This window comes from Notothenia rossii, assembly GCF_949606895.1.
Source record: "Notothenia rossii genome assembly, chromosome: 5".
In the NCBI taxonomy this organism is placed as follows: domain Eukaryota; kingdom Metazoa; phylum Chordata; class Actinopteri; order Perciformes; family Nototheniidae; genus Notothenia; species Notothenia rossii.
The window spans coordinates 54398175-54425459 of NC_136903.1; the positions used below are offsets into that span (position 1 = coordinate 54398175).

Genomic DNA, 27285 nt, shown 5'->3' on the forward strand with positions numbered 1-27285 from the left:
ATAACGGGTTGTTATGCGCACGAGAAAGTATTTTGTGAAAAAAAAAAGATAAAAAAGTCGGGATAACGGTTTAAGAGACATTAAAAAAAATATGACAAAAAAAATTAAGTCAGGATAACGGATTAGTTTCTCGTTCGCACGAGAATCTAATCCGTTATCCTGACTTTATTTGATTTTTTTGAGAAAGTTACCGGTGCGCCAAGGAGGAAGTGGAGCACACAGGAGACAACCATTTCATTGCAGACATTATTTTAGATATATTTCGAACTCCGACTTAATTTTATGGACATTTCGTCCAGGGGTGTAGAGCTATTTGTTTAAGCACCGGATTGGTAAAACAGGAGAGTCTGTAAACCAGTCTGCTTTGATCTATGAATTAATGTCCGTGACTCTCACAGTACCTGCTGCCAGCAGCTGGTTTATAGGGAAACAAACACTCAGAACACATGCACACGGAGCTGAGCAGAGCACAAACAGATTCACATCAATCATGCACCCTGGTGTGTGTGTGTGCGTGTGTGCGTGTGTGTGTGTGTGTGTGTGTGTGTGTGTGTGTGTGTGTGTGTGTGTGTGTGTGTGTGTGTGTGTGTGTGTGTGTGTGTGTGTGTGTGTGTGTGTGTGTGTGTGTGTGTGTGTGTGTGTGTGTGTGTGTGCAGTCTCTTAGGTCTATAATGTATTGCTTTTTATTTTTATTTTAGTGTAGGCAGTGCGTAAAGACTCTTTGCGCGCTGGTGCTGCTCTTCTCAGAGTCTGAGTTAAACATCCCGCCGCCTGCTGGAGTGAACGCAGGCTGCTACGTTTTTAAACATACCCCCCTTGCCGAAATGTCCTTAAAATTAAGTCTCAGTTCGAAATATATCTCGAATAATGTATGCACTGTCATTTCCCCACGTAAACATAACAGTCTGCAATGAAATGGTTGTCTCCTGTGTGCTACACTCCCTCGTTGGCGGGAGGGAGTATTTTAAAAAAAAAAAAATTCTCATTAAAAAAATATGAGAAAAAAAATCAGGGACAACGGATTAGTTTCTCTTTTTTTTTTTTTTCTTTTTTTTTTTTATGTCTCTTAAAGGTGGGGTAGGTAAGTTTGAGAAACCGGCTCAAGATACACTTGTTGTTATTCCATGGAATGCTCTTAACATCCCGATAGCAATGAATATCTTAAGTGCTTTGACAAAAAATCCATTAAAAAATTTCATCTGTGGACGCAGTAGTACTGTAAAAAGCACGACCAATCATTTTAGCAGGCCCGGCTAACTCCAAAATGACCTACCCCACCGTTAAGCTGTTATCCTGACTCTTTTTTTTTCTCTCTCTCTTTATTTTATTTTTTTCCATGTCCCTTTAGGGGTTCCGTACCAATGCCATCCATTCTTTGAAATATCACTCCAAAAAACTTGGAGAAGGATAACATGCTAGACCTCAGCAGACAGTTCACTTTCCTAAACGATAATTTGTTCTGCATTGGACCTGCAAGTGGTTAGTTTGGGTTGTATGTTTATTTCAACATCTGGGATTTTATTGCTTGAAGCTGAGGGACAATAAATGGTGATAATTGGTGAGGGTGGGTGTGGTGCTGGTAGGCCTACCATAAAAACCTGATGCCTCACTCAGTTTCAGCTCCAACTCCAGTGTGACTGCATGCCTTAAGAAGACATCCGAGTCCCTGTGAGAGCAGCATTAGTTTGAAAGGGTCTCATAAAGTGATGGTCATAAATCTTAATGGTTCATTATTTCTGCGTATGCATTGGTTTGTATTATAAAAAATAATTGCTCTAGACAGGGACCAGGAGGTTTTCTAAGGTAAATCAAGTCAGTCATTGAAGTAACATTGCAACATAATGTTTTTTTTATTTATGTCCTATATCATTATATTAAATTGTTGGAGCCTTTGAACAGCAGTTTTGTTTTTAATAATAATAACGAAAATATTGAGTTCAACAGGAAGGACTAGAAGCACCCTCAAGTGTTTGCTAATGAGAACTATAGTCAATAATAACAGTCAAATTGGAGGCAAACAAACGCAAGCTAGTATTTTATGTATACTCTTCATATGTCTCAGGACCACGACCATGGTATGGAGCTCAAACAGAAGAAGGACATTCTTTCAAAAGGCAATTAGAACTTTTTCTATGTTTTGTTAGAACTAAATAAATACAGACACTAATTGAAGGAATACACAATACTTTGGCACGGACCTTCCTCAATGTCTCGTAATGCTAGAATTCAAACAAAATAAGATTCTGAGATCTTCTGGTTTCGCTTCAGCCATTAATATCTCTGAATGTCCTGAAGAGATCTGCCAGGAGTTCTGGCTTCATAAAGATACTTTTCTAAATAAATATATTGTTTAATTTCTCTTCAAATGCTGTATCTGATGACATAATGCTGCTTTTGCATGAATAAATCCCTCCGCCTCTGTTGACGTCGTAACATTTATTTTTAAACTCGTATTTTGCAATCGGAGAAAATAATTGTAAATTATTTGAATGAGTTTAGCCTTTTACATTATGCGCTTTCCCCAGAAGACAGTAAAACTGCAACAAAGCTCCCCGTTAATATTGCACGTTGTCATTTAAGATGTTATGGTGTACTTAAGAGATTTGTGGTTTAGGTCTTCCAATATATCTTGTCTTCACAAATAGGTCCATCTGGTGATAAACCTGACTGGCAGCTGGTCCTCTTTCTCAAACTTCTTCCTCCCATTCTCTATTTATGCTATGAACCAAAGCGAATGAAAAATAACTTTTAAACTAACGCACTTTAGCTTTGACAGCTGTCTTTAAATTTCAGTGTGGTGGTTCTAAACGTGTGATAATGTACTGAAGTCGTCAGGAGTTTTGGCTTCATAAAGATAGCTCTGCACCGCCCATACAATGTTTATGTTTTCCGGGTGGTGGTGACCTGAAGGTCAGGTAAACAGGCTTTAGAGCAGGAGGTCGTCGTGTGCAAACTGAGCTTTTCCTCACGAAAAGGTCTCAGCCGTCAATAAACTGTAGACAATGAATACACATTTAAAAAAATGTGCCTTTATCAGTTGCTTTTGTTTTATTTCAGCCCACACGTGTATTTATTGTGGGTCAATGTGTGGTCAGAGGTAGAGTCTTACTAAATGTAAATTAAATAATATCAAACACATCTTATACCTCTGAAGGATCAAGGGTAACTTTGTGATTTTTTCAACCTGGATCCAAATTTGTCATGCTTTTGTGCAATGTAGACAATATATATCTTTTTTTTTCCCAAGGTATTTAGTTGTGTATATATATCTATATATATATATATATAGATATATATATATATATATATATATATATATATATATATATATATATATATATATATATATGATGGCAGCTGCTAAGCAGGGTGCAATATAATTGTGTTGTTCGACAATTCTGCAACGTCAATGTATTTTTACTAATCGTAAAGTCTGCCTTTGGACCAACATTTTTCATTAAACCAATCCTCTGTTTTCCGCAGGGTCTTTGGGCTTATCAAATGAGCGGGTAACATCCCTGTTATTCAACCTGGAACCTATTGTCGCTTTCTTTGTGACTGAAGGGAATAATGGGGATCCTATAGTTTTGGAATGAGTCCAGTGTTGAGCACCATCGCTGAACTGCAGCTGCTGAACAGGCTGCAATGTAACTTCTGCCGGCTAAATCCTCAATATCCGTCTAGGAAAAGTTCATTTTTGCTTCTGACAGGCTCCGATTTTTAGAATAAAAAATAAATAAATGTCTAAAGAGATAATGGAAAGAGCACTACATATAGTTAGTCTCTGACTTCACCCCTGGTCTGTTTGAAATTGTGTCACTTTTTTCTGGAAGAGGCCAAGGGAAACGTCTTTTAGTTGGAGAGAGGAGTTTGTTGTGTTCGAGTACAGAAAGTGTTGTCAAGTTTCTCTCAAACATTTCCAATGTCCCTACTGAATATTCAGCTGACTTTGACAATGTTGATACAATGCTAGATTACGGAACAACGATTATTTGAGACAAACTTGATCTAATCCAAGCAAGAGATAAAGAAAAATTTTCAATTGTTCCATAGACTCATTTTCATACTGTGTGTCAGATATTTATAAAAACAAAGAAGCACTTTGAGTGGGCGACACTGACGCTGCTGTATTAACCCGAGCGATTACATTGAGAAATTGCTCAATAATGAAACAGGAAGACAGGGGGAAGGTTACAGGCTATAAAAGATCAGGAGCAGAATTATTTATTCATCCCGGGGGAAATCCTGTTTTGCGGCACTGTCTCGATTTGAGAGTAAAATATGATAAAACATATCAAATATGCAATAAATAGAAATAAATATAATTAAAATAGTTGTATGAACCAAATAAAGTTCATTCAAAAATGTGCAACAAAAAGTTACAATTAAAAAAAGAAAAACATGTTTTATTTAAACATAAGTTCATGTGGTTTGCCCTAAATTATAAAACATGGGATTGTTTTTTCAATAATGTCAGAATAAAAAAAAAAATACACAATTTTAATGCTTAAAATAACACTTTGGTTAGATTTAGTTGCACGGTATGCAAACATAGTGAATATTCTACATCCCAGTGTGTGTGTGTGTGTGTGTATGTGTGTGTGTGTGTGTGTGTGTGTGTGTGTGTGTGTGTGTGTGTGTGTGTGTGTGTGTGTGTGTGTGTGTGTGTGTGTGTGTGTGTGTGTGTGTGTGTGTGTGTGTGTGAGAGAGTCTCTTGGGTCTTTAACATGTTGCTTTTGTTTTTTTTTAACAGTTAGCTCTACCCCTACCCCGGGGGGGGGACGACGACAGTGGAGAGTAACTGTAATCATCAGCTGAGCCCAGATGGTCCTGCGTGTTTGACCCACAAACTCAATGTGTTTTCTCCATACTCGCTGAATGCCAAATCCTCACAGGATTTCACATCCCTTCACTGACGGTGGTTTACTCACTTCTGGATTTTTTTCAAATTCAATTGAAAAAGCCATTCTCTAGCTGAGAGTATGTCCAGGCTCTTGTGGTAAACCATTAAATATACAACTTACTTTTTGTTTTGATCTCAGGCTTTGAGTCTGGGGTCATTTGCTGAACATCTTTTACATTTTTCATTACATTTTAATGAGATAATGTTATATTACCCAAAACCTTTATTTTTTACATTTACCCAACTTTAAAGAATTAAGGGCAGGTTGACATTTAAGGGTTAGTTGAAGGACCTTAATAAGGAGATTTAATGGATCCTGGTTTTATTGGGGGGTCTGTGTAGTTTATGGGGCAGCTGAAGCTTTCAGTAATCAGCTTTGATGTGTGTTCACCATCATTAAGGAAAATATGCAAGGAACTCTTATGTTGATTTATGTAAGGACTGTAATGCTCATCATAGAAATAAAAAGGTTTGATATATTTTTAAATCAGAGTATCACATTTAAAAATAAATACCAGAATTGATTTGACTTGTTTGAAGACTTCAAAAAGTCAGAAACTGCACTACTGCTAAAACAGATATTCTTTATGCACAAGTATGCAACATTTAAGATGTATTTTTTTAATCATTCAACTGATCAGTTGCAGTGACGGTGGTTTGGAATGGTGTTTCACGGCCTTTACATATAGGCCTACATATACATATTACATACATACTATACATATTTTAAAACGTGGTTCCAAAATAAAGAAAAAAGACAGATAAATATTTCAAGGATAAAGAGTGTTAGTTTGAGCCGGTTAGAAACCCACCACATGAGATCATGGCTGAAGTGCAGGATGTAAACGGCTCCCTGTACCCAGAGCTCTGTGATACGAGTGGTGAGTCCTTCACACAGACATGAGAAGATGTTTCTAAAGCTGCGGTTTCAGAGGGTTCATGCCGACCAAATATTTCTGACATTTGGACTGCAGTTCAATGTTTTGACTCATCACTTCCTGTGTGGAGAAGTCTCCCTCTCACACATTCTGATCAGAAAGCCACCCTGTGGTTTGGCTCCCGGGGCGCGGAGTCTGTGTTTGACTTTGAAAGTTGAAACTAAAGTTCAGGAAGCGGAGGGGCTTTACAGAAAACATTCCAACGGCACGGGTTCCACTCCAGCTCCGAACTATCAGACAATGCCTCCCTTCTGTCCCCCCATCAATAAAGGCACCCACAAATAAACGCAAAACGGTTGGATACATTTGTATTAATATTTTGTGACCATCATTTTGTATTTATTGTGTAGTATAGGCTTTAAAACAATATAAAGAGCATTGTTTACAGAGGACATTTAGTAAAAATACTATTAATAGCTATTCAAATTCATTATTGAAGAAAATAAATAAATGTTAAAACATATTTGCATGCTTATATATATATATATATATATATATATATATACACATATGTATATGTAACCCACATATATATATATATATATATATATAATTTAGTAAATGGTTGAACCTAGTAAGATAAGGCTAAAACAGCATTTAAAATATTGGGTAAAGAGATTAAATGTATTGAAAATGTAATTGATCAGTTGAATATTTGATAAATAAATGTTTGCATACTTCTACATTCACAAAATAAATGTCACGAGTGCAGGCTTCGTAAAGAAAATTGAAAAATATTTGGGTTTCATCGGGTCGGAATTGAACCCTCAAAACAGCTTCTCATGTTTGTGTGACCGTGTGTAATGTAATGTAATGTAATGTGTGACCGTGTGTAATGTAATGTAATGTGTGACCGTGTGTACCGTGTGTAATGTAATGTAATGTGTGACCGTGTGTAATGTAATGTGTGACCGTGTGTAATGTAATGTAATGTGTGACCGTGTATAATGTAATGTAATGTGTGACCGTGTATAATGTAATGTAATGAAATGTGTGACCGTGTGTAATGTAATGTGTGACCGTGTGTAATGTAATGTAATGTGTGACCGTGTATAATGTAATGTAATGAAATGTGTGACCGTGTGTAATGTAATGTAATGTGTGACCGTGTGCAATGTAATGTAATGTGTGACCGACTCATCAGTTAACACCACAGAGCTCGGTTACAGGGAGCTGCTACATCCTGCACCTTTTACCTTTGAAATCATTTTTAGACAAATAAGATTTTTCTCATAAATATGGGGCCACAATTATTTGATATTGACACACTGTCTCATTACACAATGGCAGTAAGCAGCATTTAAACCAAGAGCTAGAATTTATTGAAAATAAAAGATAATCGCTTAGTTGAATGATTTAATAAATAAATGGTTCATAATTTTTATCTTTGAAAGTGTATTGAAGCTTTTGTGACAAGTAGAATTAACTTTTTGTTTCTTTTATATTTTAACTTGTTACTTGTGAAACTCAATTTAAATAATTTAAGAATACATAAAAATATCTTCCTAAAAAAGCAAGCATGGCCCCTAAACATAACAGAGGAAAAGCTACCTTGCATGAAGATGAACTGATTTCTTACACACACACACACACACACATACACGCACGCACACACACACACACACACACACACACACACACACACACACACACACACGCATGCACGCACGCACGCACGCACGCACGCACACACACACACGCACGCACACGCACACACACACACACACGTAAAAACAGCCATTAAATAGAACCTTTTTCACTGGTTCATGTTGAACACACAAAGAAGAGGGGTCTGCTGGAGCTTCTTCACTCTGCGGTGCGTTCAGTGTCTCAGCGTTCCTCGTGAACCTCAGAGTCACACATGGAGTCTCTGTTCACACTGCTCTGAGCTCTTTATTTCCTCTCATGTGGAGATGTGATGGTTTCTGTCCAGGATCCTGCTGGAAGTCCCGGCTCTGACTGCATCATGCAGTGGCACAATACTATGTTAGGCCCTGAGACACTGAACCCCCCCTCCCTGATTAAGAGACAGCAGAGCAGGGTTATTTAACAATTGATGGTCTGATAGCGCTAATATAATGGCTTCCTCTGGCTGGTTCTCTTTGGCTCAGTTTCTCAGCGAGACAATTTACAATTTGCAATTCAAATAGGACTGAGTGCAGCCTGCAGCCGCTCTGCTGGAATACACTGACTTTGGATCGAACACTGATATACAAGATCATTCGACTTGAGGGTTGTATGCTCACAACTATGACTGGCTTTATCTACAAAATATAAGGCACTTTAATGCGATATTGGTATTTAAATGTTGTTTATTTTCAATAGCCCTGAACATACTTGTATATTGCATCCATATAGTGTTCTGTGTTTTTGTATATTTTGTTAGTAGGTTGGCCTATTAGTGCATTTCAACTGAACATGTTATACTTAAGCAATAGCTCACGGGGGTCGGGCCGAACCACGCCCCTTAGCTGTGATATAATGAGCATATACCACGGCCTGAAGTGAGCTATTGCTTTTATAAAACGGTTACGAAGTGTGGCAATATGAAAGAAAAATACACACTCTAATTTAAATAGTTTTTATTAGTAAATAATGATGTTCAAAATAAAATAGTCCCTCCGTTGCCTTCTGCACAAAACTAACAGCTAGCGAACATATTAGACAGAGAGCGTTGATCCATTATTTGGCTATTTATTTACATTCATTTGTATGTTGCCGTTTATTGTGCATCCACTGAAAACCTGTCCAGCATCAGTAGAATGGCTTACGTGGTCACTTGTATAGGTTGAGGTTGTTCTAGGCTGTTGCTTGGCGTGGCGAGAATATTGCTCCACTTTCTCCGGTCCCCGAGATTGGGCTTCCAGTAGCTCTGGAGAGAGCTTTCGCACCTGATGCCACTAACGGTCATAATTTCTCTGCTTTGTTTCAAGACCCGCATTAGAAAGCTTTTGAATAGGGGTACTTTTCCAGTTGGTCTACCTGCTCTTCACGTAGCTCTGCATGTCGTTGTTTAGGTGCTTTTTTTTTCTGGAGAAAGGCACTCCTCAATCCACTCCTCCATACTATAGTAAGACCCCCCCGGAGGTCGAAGTTAATCTTAAATGTTTCCATCTTATGCTTTGTAAGTTTGTTTCGTAACGGAAGAAATGTAAATATATTTATAAAACTAACAAGACAAATCAAGCAATCTGATTGGTCGATAGTGTTTTTGCGGACCTCTTTGATTACAGATTTAAAAACATCGTTGCTTGCTTTAAAAGTAGCACAGTTCATTATGTCAAACCTTGGAAAGTATCTAGATATCCCTGCCCTAATGCCAAAGGAACTGCACACTGAATATGTTTTGCAGTTTGATGTCTATGTCTGGACCGCTGCGTAAAAACGAGGTTTTCTGCCCCGTTACTTCTCCTGAGGAAGAAGAGGCCGAACTTAGAGAAAACACAGGCTATCATACTAAAAACATAGGAGGAGGTGTGTGCATGCTTCCCCCAGAGGGGTCTCCCATTGGGAGAGACCAACACATGGCCTGTCGTACCCAATCAGCGCGAGCCAGCTAGGAGACCCGGAAAACAAAAGTGTCTCTTCAGTTTGATGAAGAACAGACACCTTCGGTGTCCGGCACGACCCGACTCTGAATAACAAGTGTGTTTATCTTATCTTACATCTTGCAGCCAGCACACACACATTCTTCTATATGTTTCCCTGTCTGTGGCCACCTTCCCCCCTCAGGTTACCACACACAAGTTAAAAATATGTTTTAAGATATAGTTGTTATAGTTGGCTAAATATACGTAATACATGTAAATTACCTTCATATCAAATAATAACGAGGAAAACATTACCTTTGCTCTCAAGGAGTCCTAGAGATGCTTTTCAAATAGTCAAACTTTACACAGGCCCAGTATAGAGAACACACACTCATTTGTCCTGTAGCTTTTCCAGCCACTTGAGCTGTTATCTACACAAGAATATCCCCTCTGGGTGTAAATGAGTCTCACTCACAAAGATCATGAATACATCCAAATACAAAGTTTCACTTCTCCTATTTCCAGCTTCTTGTTACACCTATTGCTATTATTGATACAAAGTAATCAAACACACACATATATTTCAAGATACAGTATATAGACTTCCCTGATATTTTCACATGCTGTATCTAATGGAGAATGTCTCCTCCCCCAGCTCTTCTAGTCTCCTGCCATGCAGAACTGCTCTCTCTTCATACAGAGTAATAAAACATGTTTAAGCTAATTTCTCCACAATGTTTGTAGCAATTTAGTACCCACACATGAAAGAATAAACAGAGAAATCAAATAAAACACCAACACAGATATGGTTCATCAATAATCACACATATTTACTACAATAGACAGACTTCTTCCCTAAACGTCTTTCACGCACACACATTTTCACCCTTAACAGACGTTAATCGTTCTTGTAGCCTAAGGGCTTCTGTGAACTTCCTTTCACCTTGATGTCAACTTACTAGGAATGAATATATTTTATTGATAAGCTCAAAAAGACCTTTGTCTCGTTTACTGTGTGACCCAATTCTCAAGGCCTGCAGGATGTGCATCATTAAGTAACAAGAATTTAACTGTATTATCTGAGGAAAATGTATCTGGGAATTCCCCTGTTAATTGCAAGGACTATTGATAATTAACAGAGACTCAAGGGGCCTCTTCTTGGTATCTGCAAGGCAGAAGTCACTCAAGGCAGAAATCACAAGTTTAACACACATTCTATATAAGCTGACATTAAAATGAATATACCAGAAATACACTATATTAAACTTTCTGCCTCCCTCACTTGTCCGTTTTATAATGTGTAATTTATATATAGATGCAATATTATTTTAATATTGTTATAATGCTGCTGTAACAAAACAATTTCAAAATGTTGGATCAATAAACTATATTTAATCTGATCGCATCTAAGTCTTAAGTCGTAAAATAATATTAATAAATAATAAGTCACAAAACACTTTCATAAGGCAGAGTTGGAATTGTATCTTAAAGGTCTAAATATAAAAACGTACCAATAATGCAATACCTTTTCTGAACCCATAATGTAACATAGGACCACATTTGTTTATCTATTTTTTTTATTATAAAATAAAATGGAGCAACACATTAAATGATAAAAGTAGTATTCTATTGTAAACATGTTTTTATTTTGTGCCTGTGTTCTTGGCATGAAGGCAACATTTTTACTTTGTATGATTTCTTTGTACTATTCTCTCTGAACTACGTTATGGAATCTGCCGGATGAGTTGAGGTTGACTGTATTCAATGATTTACTTAAATAAAAATATTCCTTTAAAATAATTTTGCCGTAACTTGCCGTAAAGCTGAAATCTTTCGATGACAGCTATTCACTTTGAGCTCTAGATCTTTGGATCGGTGAGTGTGATGCCCGGCTCCTGCAGCGAGCTATCAGCGCTCTTTTTCCTTTTCTTCATCTCTTCCTGACACACAGGCTGAATATCTTCATCAGTCCATGTGTGTGCTGAAGCTTTCTGTTTTCTTTCTTCTTTCCTGTTTTACTTCTGTACGGTCAGCCCTGCGGAGGGAAGCTTCTGATTTGATTAAAGCCAAACAGATCTCTGTGTTGTTCTGGAAAAATAAACCGTCCTACATCATGATCTGAGTAACTTTAGGGGCTTTTGGAGCGAAGGCTACTTTCTAACCTTAGAATAAAAACACTTAAAAGGGAAATATGAAAGACAAGTAACTGGACAGGAGGTGAGAGCCAGAAAACAAAACATGTTTGAACACTCTGCATCATCTGATCCTTTTTGACCTGTTGGTAGCTTTTTATTTGGTAAATGAAACCTGCTGAATAATTCTGCAATATGTTTTCCATCACGTTGTTGTTGATGTGTCCTCAGAAGAGCCCTAAAGGGCCGTCAGTTTTCAGGGCCGTTTATCATCCGGACTCGACTGGACTTCTCCTGCTTTATATTCATCTGGAAAGGTAGACTCGACTTCATTTCATATTTTGGGTCAATATAAGTGAAACTGTAAAACGTAATTCCTGAACGAGACAGGCTTTGAATAAAATAATACTTTTCCAAAGTGCTGATTCTCTGTCTGTTACTTTAGATGACAATAAGGAGCCAGTCCCCACACCCCTCTGAGAGATATTTGGTGTAATCCAGGGGTCGGCAACCCGCGGCTCTCGAGCCACATGCGGCCCTTTAAGCCCTCTGCTCTGGCTCCCTTGAGCTTAGACAAAAATAAGAAGGAAATAAAATAAAAGTATTTGTAGGACTATTTATATTTTCTTGCATGGTTGAAAATGTTTCGTATCTTGTACTATTACACATAAATAAAAAACTAAACGGTTTTAATTAGGTCAACTAAAATATGCGTAACATCCTGCTACGGTCCCGCGCTAGCGCCTTTTCTTGCAGGAGAATAACCTGATCCCCGGCTCCATGAGCGAACTATGGATAAATCAAAGAAAAGAAAACTACCGGAGGAAAACAGGATTTTATTCTGCGTGGACAGAGTTATATGCTTTCACAGCAAGTGATGCTGGTTTACCGGTATGTTTGATATATAGAGAGAAGTTGTCAAAGGTGCTGCAGCCTTTACGTATGGAGGAGAAAAACGGAAGAGGAAGACAGCTGACGATCTTCAGTTATAATTCCATGGAGTATGCAATTTATTTCAGAAAACACTTTTTGTTATATTCCATGGAATGCTCTTTACATCCCGATAGCAATGAATATATTAAATGCTTACAATATTGACAATTGACAATAAATACATAAACAAATTAATTTCTGGAAGCCATAGCGCTGTAAAAAGCACGACCAATAATTTGAGCCGGCCCGGCTAAAATATCTGGATGGCCTACCTGCCTGTCAGCCTGTCAGCCTTCCATCTGTGCACAAACTTATCTCGTGCCCTCATTGGTCATGTGCGCATTCGTGTGTGTTGGAGGACGGACTCTGTAAGGAAGTCTGAAGGAAGAGGCAGATTTTTTCCGGTTGAGTATTTTCAAATTCTAGCGCACTCGAGCTGGTTTCTCCATTCTTACCTACCCTACCGTTAACTCTTTTTAGGGTGCAGCTACATGTTTTATTTATTTCAAAGTGGGTCCATTTTAATTATATTTGTTTTCCTTCAAATGTACAAAGTAAATAGGTAGGCCTGTGTATTATTTCTAATTCTCCTTATAGGAGTTCTTTGTTTCTTATTAGAGGTTAAGAGTTTTATATAATGTAATAAATAGCCAAATAAATGCAAAAAAAATGTAGTTTTTGTCTGATAAAACAATAAATCCAACTTTATAAGCTATCAAGCCATAAAATATGTTTTGCAGCTCCAGAAAAAAAATGTTTTGGGAAAAAGGAGCAAAATGGCTCTTTTGGTCAAAAAGGTTGCCGACCCCTGGTTTAACCCTTAGATGCATAAGTGGGTCTTTTTGGACCCGGTGGGGTGGTTTTCTTGAAGTATCTTTGTAATTACATTTTTTTCATCATTTCATATTCCAGCTATTCCTAAAAAAAAACATGTTTTGGATATCATGCCATTCACATTTTAAATGTACATGTTATATTAATTTTTTTTTTTTATCTTCTGGAGCAGAGAGGAGCTGTGGATTATTGTTATTGTTGTTATTGTACAGTAACAAAGTATGTGTATATTAAAAAAGTACAGTGTTACACTGTACTGTATTACTTGTACTCAAACTGTATTCCCTTCTTATCATGTAGCCCAGTGTTTTTCAAAGTGGGGGCCCCGACCCCCCGGGGGGTCCAGGGGGGTCACTCAAAGTTTGAGGGAAACAGGATGTTTTTTTTAAAAAGTTTAATTGTATTAATTTTTTTAGATGTTATTAATAACTGCATATCTATCAATCTATGTGTCCTTTGATGCCAATATTTTCATATATATATTTTTTTAATCACACGACCGCCCTTCAAGCCAATCAGAATCGAGCTGCCGCTACTGCGAGTGAAAATCTGCTCAGCTTTTGGAGCAAGTGAGAGCAAGTGAATGTTTCGCTCTGCAGCTGGATGAGAGCATGGATGTAGCAAATGTCACAGAATTGCTTGCATACATCAGATTTATTTCAGAAAACAACTTTGTTGAGGAAATATTATTTTGCAAAGCACTGGAAGGTAGGACCACATGAAGAGACATTTTCCAAGTTTTAGATCAGTACATCATCTCAAACGGACTTGACTGGTCTCGTTGTGTGGGTGTGTGTTCAGATGGGGCAGCGGCTATGACAGGCAAAGAAAGCGGAGTGACAGCTTTGATCAGGCAGAAGGCCCCAAATGTAGTGGCAACGCACTGCATGTTCCATCGGGAGGCACTTGTACACATCATTTTTTTTAAAATTGCAACAGGGGGGTCCCCGCCAGAGGATAATGCTATATGGGGGTCCTTGGCATGGCAAAGTTTGGAAACCCCTGATGTAGCCTACACTTCTTCCTTTCATTGATACATTTAAATCACCTGACTACAGCATATAACATACCTGCTGCAACACTGTGCTGCTGCTGCTTCTCTCTGCCTCATCCTCTATTGCTGGAGGCAGCTCCACCTCATCTTATCTCTGATATGAAAGTAATCGTGTTATGATCATATTGAGCTATTGGTGTGAGTCTAACATTAAACAAGCAATCTGCTTGTCATACATTACTGACGATACATTTTAAGAGGCAATTTGTTGAGTCACTGCCGCTAAATGCCGGTGGCATCAAGCTAGCAAGTCCTGCATTAGCCTCCCATCAACAGGTGTAGACAGAACATCCAATTATCCTGAGCTAATTTACTGAATAAACCAACTCACATCTCCTTTCTTTTTTTTCACCCAACTCATTAGACTATTCTTCTGCTGGCGTTTCATTGTTGTTTTCTGTCAAATTCAATACTGTAGTTCAAAACCGCGGTACCTGCTCACTATCTGTGAGCTATTTTTAGAATGCGCACGCTACGTTCGTTGTCGCGTTCGCGCGCGTCCACCTGGGCAGGTGTGTCCTTCTCCTGTGACGATAACGGCTTGAGGTTAAAAAATAATAATAAACAAATTTGAAACTGGGGGGGGACACAAACGGGCAGACAGCAGAACTCGGGGCAATAATGCAGATTTGTTTGACTTTTTTACACTTTGTTGTTTTCCTCCTTTCCTCCGCTCTTGTCTCTGATTGTGAGCGTGGGCATTCGTGTGTGTGTGTGCATTCGTGTGTGTGTGTGTTTGTGTGGGGGGGGGGGAGAGCGGAGGGAGAATGTGAATACGCAAAGCAGTGGACACTGAAACATGCACATACATTGGATAAATAACATAGGCGTTTAGTTTATTTAATAAAAGAGCATATACGGTGGCCGGCAGGTGCAAATGCGGAACAACGGACAAAAACACATACATAAGCAGGAAACAGCTGCAAATCCTGAAATGGAAAAAAAAACAACCTGAAAACAAACGCAACAAAAAAACGCTGCAAATACCAAAACGATATGCAAAGTCCAAAGCACGTACAAAATTCCAAAACACATACAAAAAAAAAACATTCCGGAAGTGCTCCAGGCCTCTAGGGGGCACGCTACGTGGAACAGATTGATGTCAGACCAGACATAGAAAGAACGAACAAGAGTGCTGCAAATTGAAGCCGGAGGAAACAAAGTTGATCAAAGTGGAAAAAGTCGATATATAAGAAGGTAAGTTTTGTTTTGATACAAAGAGCGTCATATTTACCCAGTTAGCTTGTTTGGTAAAAGAGTTTGCAAGTCAAGAGACAGCACTGTGCACCTAAATGTAGCTCTTGACATCATATAGATACATGGGCGTAATTTCCAGTGGGGACAGAGGGGACATGTCCCCCCCACTTTTCCAAATCCCGAATGTCTCCCCCCCGCTTTCAAATGTGTTTATTTTTAACCGCAGACTGCCCGTCATCGCCACGGAGGAGCTAAACACTGACAGCCTGCCTCTGTGGCTGCGCGCGCATGCGACTAGGAACGTTGCGTGCATAAACTATAAATAGCCCAATGAATGATGATCAGGTAGCCTACTGCGGTTGTGACAGAAAAAAACAATGACACGCCAACAGCAACAGCAGATTAGTGCTTGGGTGAAAAGAAAGAAAGGAGATGTGAGTTGGTTGATTCAGTCAATTAGCTCAGGATAATCATATTTTCTATGTACACCTGTTGATGTTCGGCTAATGCCGGATTTGCTAGCTTGATGCTGCCTACCGGGCGGCATTTACCGGCAGTTACTCTCTACACACAGCGGCTCCGCTGCCCGTTAAACAGCTTCGTCTTTATCAATCTATCTTATGTTCTTCTTTCTCCAACAATTAATGAAGGTTATTAAGCGTTTTAGCTCATTTGTTGTTAATATTGACCGCCATTTGCTCAATGAAGAAAACAAGCCTCCCTGTCAGTGTTCTCAGGCTGTCCTCACATCCCCGGGCGGACTGTGGGACAGAATCGGAGGAGTAGAGACAGGGACGGTTCTAGGGGGGGGGGCAACAGGAGCCAGTGCCCCCCCTCCAAAAAAATGTTTACAATATTACGATTTATTGGAACTAAAGCAAATCAGAGACCAGGATGTACAGTATATATTAAACTGTTCATTGCCTTATATAAAAGAAAATACTGTTTATGTTTTTAAATTAAATTGTCACTTAAAGTTACTAAGACAAATACTCCAACTGAAAACAAAGGGCTGTAACTTAAATTTACTAAAAACAAATACCTTTACAAAAAACAATAGTAATTACTGTATTTTATGTTTATTTTACACAGTTTTTACACTGTCTTTATCATGTTAACCCACTTTTATTGTGCCCCTCTCCTCAAATAACTTGCCCCATCCTATTTTTATACACTTTTATTAATGATTAATTTATTACAGTTGGCTACACAAACCACACACATGTCACTAATTTATAAATGTACTGTTTTTAAATGAAAATTGTCACTTTTTGAATAGTGTTGGATTCACACTAGTCTGGCTCCGGCCTTGACTTGGTCTCGCCCTGCCGTAGTCGTGGTCTTGGTCTTGACCTCTTAAGGTCTTGGTCTTGCCGGTCTTGGTGTTGTCTTGGTCTTAGTTGAGGTGGTCTTTATTACAACAATACCAATGGCTCAATATGATTATAACAACATTGCTTTCATAGCAGAGATCAGATGAGGTGGAGCTGCCTCAAGACACGGAGGGTGAGGCAGATAGAAGCAGCAGCAGCACAGAGTTGCAACAGGTATGTTAAGTGCTGTAGTCAGGTGATTTCAATTTGAGATGAGAGGAAGAAGTGTATAAGAAATGAATACAGTATGAATAACATTTAAAGTGTTGTAATGTAAAGCAGAACAAATACTTAGTTGCTCACAAGACTGAGTGCACTACTAGTAATAATACAACCAACATGATTTCCCAGCATTGTTCTATACATTTTTGTGTCATGCTTTCATATCAGAGATCAGATGAGCTGGAGGGGCTTCAAGACAGAGAGGGTGAGACAGGAAGAAGCAGTTTAGAGTTGCAGGTAAGTGCTGTATAAAGGGTCAGGTTATTTGGTATTTTCAACGATGTCTCATGTCAGCAACAGGCTAGCATATTGTCATATTTTATAGGAGAGACCTGAGGAGACAAACATAAGGAGAGAAGTGCAGGCAGGCAAGCAGAAAGCTGAACCAAACCATGTTGACCCAAAGCTTATTCTAGTGCAGCAGCTTATCAACAAAACGTTACGATTCCAAGAAAAGTGTTACCGTGAATTTCCGTGGCTCCACTAAAGTCCAGGAGTCAATGGAATCTCTGGAATGTTTTTTCTGTGCTCAAGCTTTTGGGCACGGAAGATCAAATTTGGCCAAGAATGCAGATCCAACCTTTTGCACAACTGGTTTCCGAAACTGGAAAAAGGCAATTCAAAAATGTGCAGAACATGTCCAAAGCAATGCACACAAAGTTGCTGTCACTACCCACTGCCAACAAACTACACCAGTTGATGTCCAGCTTTCTTCAGCCAAAGCTGCGCAGCAACAGGAATCAAGACGGTGTCTATTAAAAATTGTGAGCTCTGTACAGCTCTTAGCACGCCAGGGAGATTTGTCAGGAGTTTATCCTTGCGAATGAGTACAGGAAGGATGTGTTTGGTTCTTTTAGCTGAGAAGAGCAGAGAGGACAGTAAAGGACACATGGAGAGATGGGATTGAAGGGATAGATTGAGGACGATGAAACATTTTCTTTATATTAAAAGTTTGATAATCTGTTGTTTGTCTTAAACCTTCGACCTAAGCCATTATATTACATTTTTCTATTTCTTTTTACCTGTTTTTGGTTCGTCTGGTCATATTTTGAATCATTTGTTGTATGACCATAAATAAAAGAAGAAGAAAAAACAAAGTGGAAATTGAATCTCACATTATTTTTATTTTAATCACACAAAAATTAATTCTGAAAATGTTTGACTTTGTGAAATTATTATCTTCCGTGTTGGCTATCGGCCCCAATATTAAACAATTAAGAAAGTAAGACAGCTTTTCCTTATACATATTTTAGTATTTTTCTTTCTGGCAGAATTTATCTTTATGGCCAACTACATTTTTGCCTGTATTTTTTATCACCATAGTCCCTAAATGTTTGTAGAAATGCAGGAAATGGGATTCATATCGAGAGGTTTTATTGCGGAGAACCCCCAGACCCCCTGTTTTGTGTCCCCCCGACTTCTCAAACCAAAGTTACACCCCTGTATACTAGATATATTATAGGTGCAGAGAGGAGTTGGTTTATTGTGCCCCAATGTAAATCCTAATGTGAGAGTTAAAGGACGGTCAACAATATAATGTACCTTGGTCAGTTTGGATTTATCGTGGCATCTATTCTTAATTCAAGTGAATTTATTTTATTTCAGTCAGTCATTTGTGTGTATGCAGGTGTGGGACATTCCAAATGTTCCAAAAGTGAGCACTCCACAAATGGACAACAGTTTGCCAGGGTAAAATAAAACATTGTCAACATATTATTTTGTGCCACAAGAAGCAGAATGTTTGTTGTTTACCTTTATCAGACTTCTCAGGCACCCACAACCAGCGTCTGATCGGGTAAGACTAATTAAAAATGGAATTATTTGATATTATATATTATTTGAATTTGTGAACATGAAATCAATAAATACCTTGTGTGCACTTATTTCCTGTGTAAAAATAGGATAGAGCACCAACCCCATTCCACGAAGAGGTCCAGTCTGCCCCGGGTCAGAACAACTTCTATAGGTAAACGAGGTTGACACTTGCATCGCGACACAGTTGTTTGCTGTGTATCTTTATTTTACATTTGTTTGTTTGTATAGCCTCCAATCACAGTGGGTAACATTTCCAGGAAGCAGAACAATTATACTTTCATACATTTCCAAATGACACCTACAACATCTTACATCTTAGTGAAGACGATACAAAAAACACCCACAAATATTTTTAAAATATCAGATATTGTTTGTTGCATCCATTTCAAATGTTTACAAGGATTGTGCAGGAGTATGACAAAAGTACTGTTGTCAGTTTAGAACCCAATGTATTAGAAAAAAACAGGAATAGGATCGACATCCATTTGTAAATATGACTGTCATGCATATATTATGTATTTGAAAATAATGATTCAACTGTCTTCTCACTGCAGCAACTACACAAATGTGTATGCACTTATCATTATTGATAGCCAGTCTGAGCCAGAAGACAAAATGGAGCAAAGGTATTAATTGTTACTATTACCACTTAATTTTTCTATTCTATACTGTAAATCTTATTACTAGCTTCATCATTTAATATTACAATACATCACTTTGTCTTTCCCAGCACAGAATACCTGACTGCGGAGGACATTGTTGCAGAACTCTCTGCAAAAAGAACAAATACATCTTGCAGCAGGTTCAATATTAAAAGAGCCAATGTGTGGGATGGAGCAATCCGTGGCTTCAAAGGTGCCTCATTCGATCCCTCTCATGAGATGTCAGTTAAGTTCACTGATGATGAGGGACACACTTAGGATGGAGTGGACACTGGTGGTCCCAAGCGTGAGTTCCTGACCCTCCTTATGGAATGCCTGAGAATGTGAAGAAAACATCACGTCAGCAACTGTTTGTGCCCCATGGCGGTGTGACTTTCCCAGCCGCTCACTGTCTCAAAATCTGATTCTAAATGTATAATGTTCTCTATAAAGATAGAACTAATACACAATTATGAATGTATAATATAAGCTGTTTTGTGTATTTAATGCATTGGTCTACAATTTAATGATGGCTTCTACATATTTCACATAAACAGACAATGAAAAAATGTGTCCTTCATGCTGATAACTAGTGTGCATCTGCCAATTAGTATTTTAAACAGAGTAGTGTGTTGACTCCTTATTTCTTGCATTTGAAACAGATACAACACAAAAAAGTGAACTTACTGTTGTGTACAACTTCTGCCAAAAACTGTACATGTTTGCCACAGGAGCCACAGAACACTTGAACTGTGCCCAGATGTTGGTCACAGAAAGGACAAAACATGGCAGCCTGAAAACACATACATTTATGTAGTAAATCCATTTAATCAAGTCAATCAAAAACACATAGTCTAAATAGTGGTGAGCTAAATAAATAGAAAGATACATCATGTTTACTGTTGAATCTGTGTTTTGTCTCTCTCTCTCCTTGAATGTCTTCTCTATATTTGTTCCTGAGCATGTCTAATGCACACTACTATCCTGTCATTACTTTGTCCCTCTTTACATTTTGTCACTTCTCTCTCTCTCTTTCTCTCTCAATTCAATTCAATAGCTTTATTAGCATGACCATAGTTACAGATGTAGCACTGAATTTCAGACTCCAGCTTACAGCTTCCTGCCTACGACCTGCCAAAGACCAGTATAGAGGAATGTTAAGCCCTCCCACTATTTTCCAAGAGGGCGTTGCCAGATTTTCAATTTCAGGTTTTAACCAGGAGATGGCGCTTCATTCACAAATACAGAAAGACAAGTTTCATGGACTTTCAGTTGTGTTTTGAAGAGCATTTGAACACCAATATTTTAGATCAACTAAAGTATATCTAATCTTGTAATTCAATAATATATAGTCTTTATATATTAAATAATCATAATTATAATGTAAATGTTTACATTACACTTCTTTATTTGTTATGCTCATACTTTAACCTTTACAATCGTTTGCTTTAATATGCAGTATATTTTTTGTATATTTTTGTGTTTGCTTCCTCCTGCTCCCTTTCGGACACATACTGTATGATTTATTATTATTAATTAGGGCCGGGACTTTAACGCGTTAATTAAGATGAATTAATTACACAAAAATTAACACGTTAAAAAAATTAACGCATTTTAATCGCACTTATTTTTGCACCGCGGAACGTTTCTCACTGGATGAGTTTCAGGGGTACCGATTATACTGGAGCACCAACTAACGTTCATGACTTCAGACAAAAACAAACCACAGTGAACAATAGTCAAACGTGAACGAAGAAGCTGATGAGACCGCTTTGAGACTGGTGCACACACTCTCCTGTCCTGCCAGGCGACACGCCCGTTCTAAGCCGTGTCCCTCACTCCTAACATCCCAAGCATCCCCAAAAAGTGTATTATGTTGTTACATCTCAGATGTTATGTTTCAGTTGTGCTCTGTCTATGTTCAGTGATGCAAACTTGTCACCTTTCGGCGAAATTCGCCGTTTTGAATCCAAAATAAGTCGTTTGTGTGATTCATGTAGATCTGCAATAAAAATAGGTTTGGGGTATGGGGGGGTCTGGGACCCGGAGTAATCTGCGGCCGTGAGCTGTTATGTGCCATCATTACACGCATGGTGTTCTTTTTTTATATATTATAATGAAGTACGAGCTGTGTGCTCGAGTCTTCCTTCCTGTCGGCTCTGCTCATGGATGTATAATAAGGCTCTGCTGCTCAGAGATGATGGTCTCACTTCAGCAGCTACATTACCTACGGGTGCGTTCGTTAATATTAACTGTGCGTCCGGAGTCACTGTGGCACAGACTGGACCACTGGTGAACAGCTGTTAGAACGGGCCGTTCAGGTGTTCAGAGCAGAGCTCCCTGTCGGAGCGGCAGAGCGTGATGTGAACTGAAAAGTTTTTCTGTGGCAATACTATTTAAGGAATCGTTGAGCTAGCTAGCTAGCATACATTGTCACTATCTGCTAACATTAGCTTTAGCCTTCTATTTCTAATAGTTTTCTTCATAGGCTATAAACAGAGGTGGTATAAGTATATATATATATATATATATATATTGTACTTGAGTAAAAGTAGAAATACTCAGATCTTGTACTTGAGTAAAAGTAGAAGTACTCAGGTCTTGTACTTGAGTAAAAGTAGAAGCACACAGATCTTGTACTAGAGCAGGGATGGGCAACTTTGATGGTGGTGGGGGCCACATCATTGATGTACTGGCCACCAGGGGGCCGCAGATTCACTTGGAACACACACACACAAAAATTCCATGTGTTGTATGTAATTATTAACAAATATACTAAGTCTGACATCTTCATTGACATTTTACAATCAAAGGGAACATCCCCAAAAATTGGAACATCCTCTAATAAGCTCACTAAACAAATATCAGTTCACAGAAATGTTATTTCATTTTTACAAGTGGCATGTTTCAGTGATGCAAATTAGTCGCTTTTCGGCGCCTCCCGCTTTTTTAACGCTGATTTGGGTGACTTGTGTAATTCCTGGAGAACCGAAGAGTTTTCATTTTGGGGGGGGTCCGTCAGTCCGTCCGTCCGACTGACGGACGGACAGCTTCTCACTTCAAAAAAGAAGAAGAAATCTCGATCGCAAAATAATTAAACAAGCGAGTGCCTGTTTTTCCTGGCCAAGGACAGGTTCATTGAACACAACACGAGCGTAACGTGTCTTCACCATAGGTCTTCACGTAGTTATGTCTCGTCTGGAAGGTGTAACGGAGAGCATCGGAACGCTGCTCCAGCTCTTCAAATATTGCAGTACCCATAAGGAGCCGTACACATGCCGCAGTGTTTGCGAGGCTGTGTCTTTAGTTGTAAGCACAGTGGCGATCTGTTGTTATTAGCATCTGGTTAGCTAGCTATGCTAACGAATTTAAAGAGCTTTTCTACAACCAGGTGGAAGAGAGCTCTCTCCTGAGAGGCTCAAATAACCTCAGCTCAGTGAGGTTAAGGCACACCTTGATATGATCATTATAGTTATTAATGAGACATTAGAGACTCAATTATTAACAGGTATAAAATACTATATGACAGTAACAAAAAAAAGTTGTTAAAAATAACAACAATAGAGTTTGAAAGGGGAGTGATTTTTAAAATATCCCAAAAGAAAAATCTGTCATTGTCAGATGGTATATTACGCTGTTTTTTTTCTGCTTCGAATAGTTCTCTCTTTTTTCACCATAGCTGTGTTTGCATCACTGATTTTTGTATTGAACAGTTTATTAAACAGTGGAATAAAACTATTTTAAACTATTGGAAAGCACGGAAAATGTGTGTGTATTGAGATTAACCATTAAGATGACATACACATGAAGTCATAAACACTAACCCAGACATTAGTTGTCTAACTTGAACCTAAAACACTTGTAGCCAGTCTCTGCATTCCCCTTATTCCACAATAAGGGGAATGTCAACACAGACACCTGTCAGATCGCACTCTGCTGTTCCTCAGCACCACTCCCCCTCCCTCCCGCTGAAATTATGAATGAAAAGCGTAGTAATCATAGATAACACGGCAGGGTCCGTGACAGTTTGTTTTCATCTGATTTCAAATAAACAAAGTCTTGGTTTTAAGAATATTAAACTTGTTTCGCCAAATTCAGATGATAAAAACAACTTTTAAGCTTGTAAAGGCATAATTACAAGAGGCAACTTAACGTCACAGCAGGCATAACAACAGCTGGTGTTTCTTGTGAGGGTTTCCCCGGGAAACAAACACAATACACACAAATGCGTCACAGATTATTTCGCGGTATTTGAAATCATATACGCAGCTCGCGACGTAACTAGGAGTCTAGTGGACGGTATCAGTACTACAAGTAAAACTTTTTTATTTTTTTATTTTTTTATTTTATTAATTACTTTGGTTATAAATTAATCTGAGGGCTGCAAAAAGAGGAGGTAGGGGCCGCATGCGGCCCGCGGACCGCCATTTGCCCATCCCTGTACTAGAATAAAAGTAGAAGTACTCAAATCTTGTACTTGAGTAAAAGTAGAAGCACTCAGGTCTTGTACTTGAGTAAAAGTAGAAGCACACAGATCTTGTACTAGAGTAAAAGTAGAAGTACTCAGGTCTTGTACTTGCAGAGGCGCGGGAAGGTATTTTGAGTGGGGGTGCTGAGGTGCTGGACTCCAGTGAACACTATTACGGGCAATATAGAGCACGCACAAAAAAGCTCCCCACACGCAAACACACAGTAAACCCGCGACTGTTACAATGAAGGCTCGATAATCAGCTCACGGCATATAGGCAAGGGTAAAGTGCTATTTTTTACGAGTGGGGAGCGGACCTCACCTCAAAGTAGAAAAGCATCAATCTGGTGCACTTTGAGAGCAACATTAAGAGATCTATGGATACATCTCTCAACACCCAGATGAAACACAACTGTAAGCAGATGTTCTTTTTCTTTATGGATATTTTACAAATCACTCCCCTTTCAAACTGTATTCTTGTTTTACTGCCATATAGTATTTCATAACTGTTTTTCCTTTATTCTCTTATTTTTTTTATAACTATAATGATCATATGAAGGTGTGCCGCGGAAATAATCTTTTGAATAATATAATATTTGACTAAAGTTAACTATATAAACACTCAGAGAGTCCTTTAGCTCACCTGAGCCTCTCAGTCTGAGAGGAGAGCTCTCCTCCAGCTTGTTGTGGAACAAACAGCTCCGTATGTCCGTTAGTGCAGCTAGCTAACCAGATGCTAACAACACGTTCCCTGCTGCTGGCACCGGTCCCTCTCTCTCTCCCCCTCTCTCACACACACTAAATGCGCTATTTCCGCACACACACAGAGCCGCGAGCTTGAATGACACAAGCACACTTTTATTTCCATGCAACTCTCTGATTGGTCTGGTGTCTTGCCTCTGTTGCATTCACTGAACACGGGAAATTACAGTCCTGCCGTCCTTTCTAGTGTCTTGATGAGGTACACGTAAAACACGGTTAATGTATTATATTATTGAGGTAGAATTGTCCGGGGCTACAGAAAAAACATTCGGGGCAGGCTAAAATATTATTTTACCAACAATGTGGAATTTATTGGCTACATATTACACAGATTATGCACAGCGGGAGCAGCAATAACCGTCAAATAATAATTCAGACAGGGGAGCTCCGCACCCCCTGCCTGCCGCTAGGGGGTGCTGCAGCGCCCTCAGCACCCCCCTTCCCGCGCCCATGTGTACTTGAGTAAAAGTAGAAGTACTCACATCTTGTAGTTGAGTAAAAGTAATAGTCCCAGAGTGTAGGAATACTCTGTTACAGTAAAAGTCCTGCATTCAAAATGTTCCTCAAGTAAAAGTAGAAAAGTATTATCATCAAAATATAGTGAAAGTAGCGACAGTAAAAGTAGTCATTGTGCAGATTGGTCCATTTCAGAATAATAGATATTATATGTTTTATAATGATTGATCATGAAAGTGTTCTCAAAGCTGGTAAAGGTGCAGCTAGTTTGAATGACTTTGTATACTGCAGGGTAGCTTGTGGATTTACTCCAGGTGGAACTAAAGTCGGAATTAACACTTGATTATATTTCACATCATTCATCCACATCTGTAAAGTAACTAAAGCTATTACATACATGGAGTGGAGGAAAACTACAGCATGTACCTCTGAACTGTAGTGGAGTAGAAGAACAAAGTAGCAAAACATTGAAATACTTAAATAAAGTAGAAGTATCTCAAAATTGTGCCCAAGTATAGTACTTGTTGAGTTTATGAACTTAGTTACTTTACACCATGTGGCTATAAAGATAAAAAGACTTAAGCCTTGCACAGATGCATGAAAATACATTTTCAAAATGCTCAACAGTGCTGCCAAAATTATAAACTGACTGCTACACAATTTAAAATAAATGCTTTTATATATTTCTATGAGATGTGACTCTTTGGCGTTTCTGTTATTATTAACACTGCTGCTTTAGTTGTTCTGACTGCTAAAATCCTCTGTTATTCTGTGGGGTGGGGGAGCCGGGGGCTCGGATCCTTGTCACCTTTTTCATACCTGATGAGTTTGCATCCCTGTATGTTAAAAAGCCTCAGTCCCCTTAATTCATGTAATAAAAACACCTCAGGTCAGTAACACTCAAAGCTAAATGTGCAATACCATGTTCAGCTATGTTACTATTTATAATGTTATTGTTGTTACATCAGAAGATGTACATATTGGAATGATTTCTTAACTTACAGTAGGCTATTTTTTACAATGTGTGTTGGAAGGATTTATTAAATTACAATGAATATTGTCATTGTTGAAGGCTTTTAGAGAAGGGTGAACTATAAGCCTGAATTACATAACATGTTATACCTAAAAACATAAAAGCCACAATAAATACATCACAATTATTCTAGTTATTTTTACCTCCCGTATTGCTTTCAACCCACCAGCTTTTATGGTGTTGTTACGTCACTAACTGTAAGCTTGTCACATACAGTCTATGGTCACTCAGAGTAACCTAACGTTAATTTAGCTGCTGGAGAAGAAAGATCAGGGGGGAGGGGGGGAGAGAGCTGTGGTTGATGGGCCATTAGTTGTGTAAATACACAGCTGAGAGCTGCCGTTTCATTCAGACTGTTTAAAAAACGGTAACAACCGACTATTTTTCTTAGCGGATAAATGTCAATTTAAATCAATACATACAACTATTTTTTAAATCAATAAAAAAAAAATCTAAATCCATAAAAGCATTTAAATTAATATTGGGAGTCATGTCGTTACTTTGTTGAGAATGTGGCCATGTAATAAGCGGGATAATTTGCAGCGACTTGTTCCTTATGGGGAAAATAACACCCTTCATCCAGATGAGGATCCCTCCGCTATGCTTTGGGATCCTGATCGACCGACGAAGCTACATTAAAATATACATATTTTTGGTGAATTACTGAGTTTAGGCACGTTAATAACGTTTTAATGAAGTTGAATACAGTATATTCATATGTGTCTGTGATTTCATGTCAATTCGGCGAACATAAACATAAATGATCGTGGTGAAGATGATGATTAAATTAGGATTACAAATCGAGAGCCGGGCTGCATTTCCTCCCGTTCGTTTTTTTCGAATAACAACATTATTTTGTTAAATAACCACATGGTGATGTTTTGTAAATGATTAGATGTCTCTTATTTAGCACAGAGTATGATATCCGTGACATATGGATCTTAACAAAGTTCCGCTGTACATCCAGCGTACTGTATCTGACTTTATTTCACAT

At 38.5% G+C, this 27285-nt stretch overlaps 1 protein-coding gene and 1 long non-coding RNA gene across 2 annotated transcripts in view; both read right to left on the reverse strand.

Annotated features, from left to right (window-relative positions):
* Positions 1–27285, reverse strand: part of LOC307038571 (uncharacterized protein) — a 103735-nt gene that overhangs the window by 37022 nt on the left and 39428 nt on the right. The gene's annotated exons all lie outside the window — the stretch shown is intronic.
* On the reverse strand, positions 19101–25185 carry LOC307038581. Its single transcript, XR_013808035.1, has 3 exons — positions 24684–25185; positions 20260–20365; positions 19101–19908 (listed from the first exon to the last, which is right to left on the reverse strand). It is a non-coding gene; the product is annotated as an uncharacterized lncRNA (long non-coding RNA).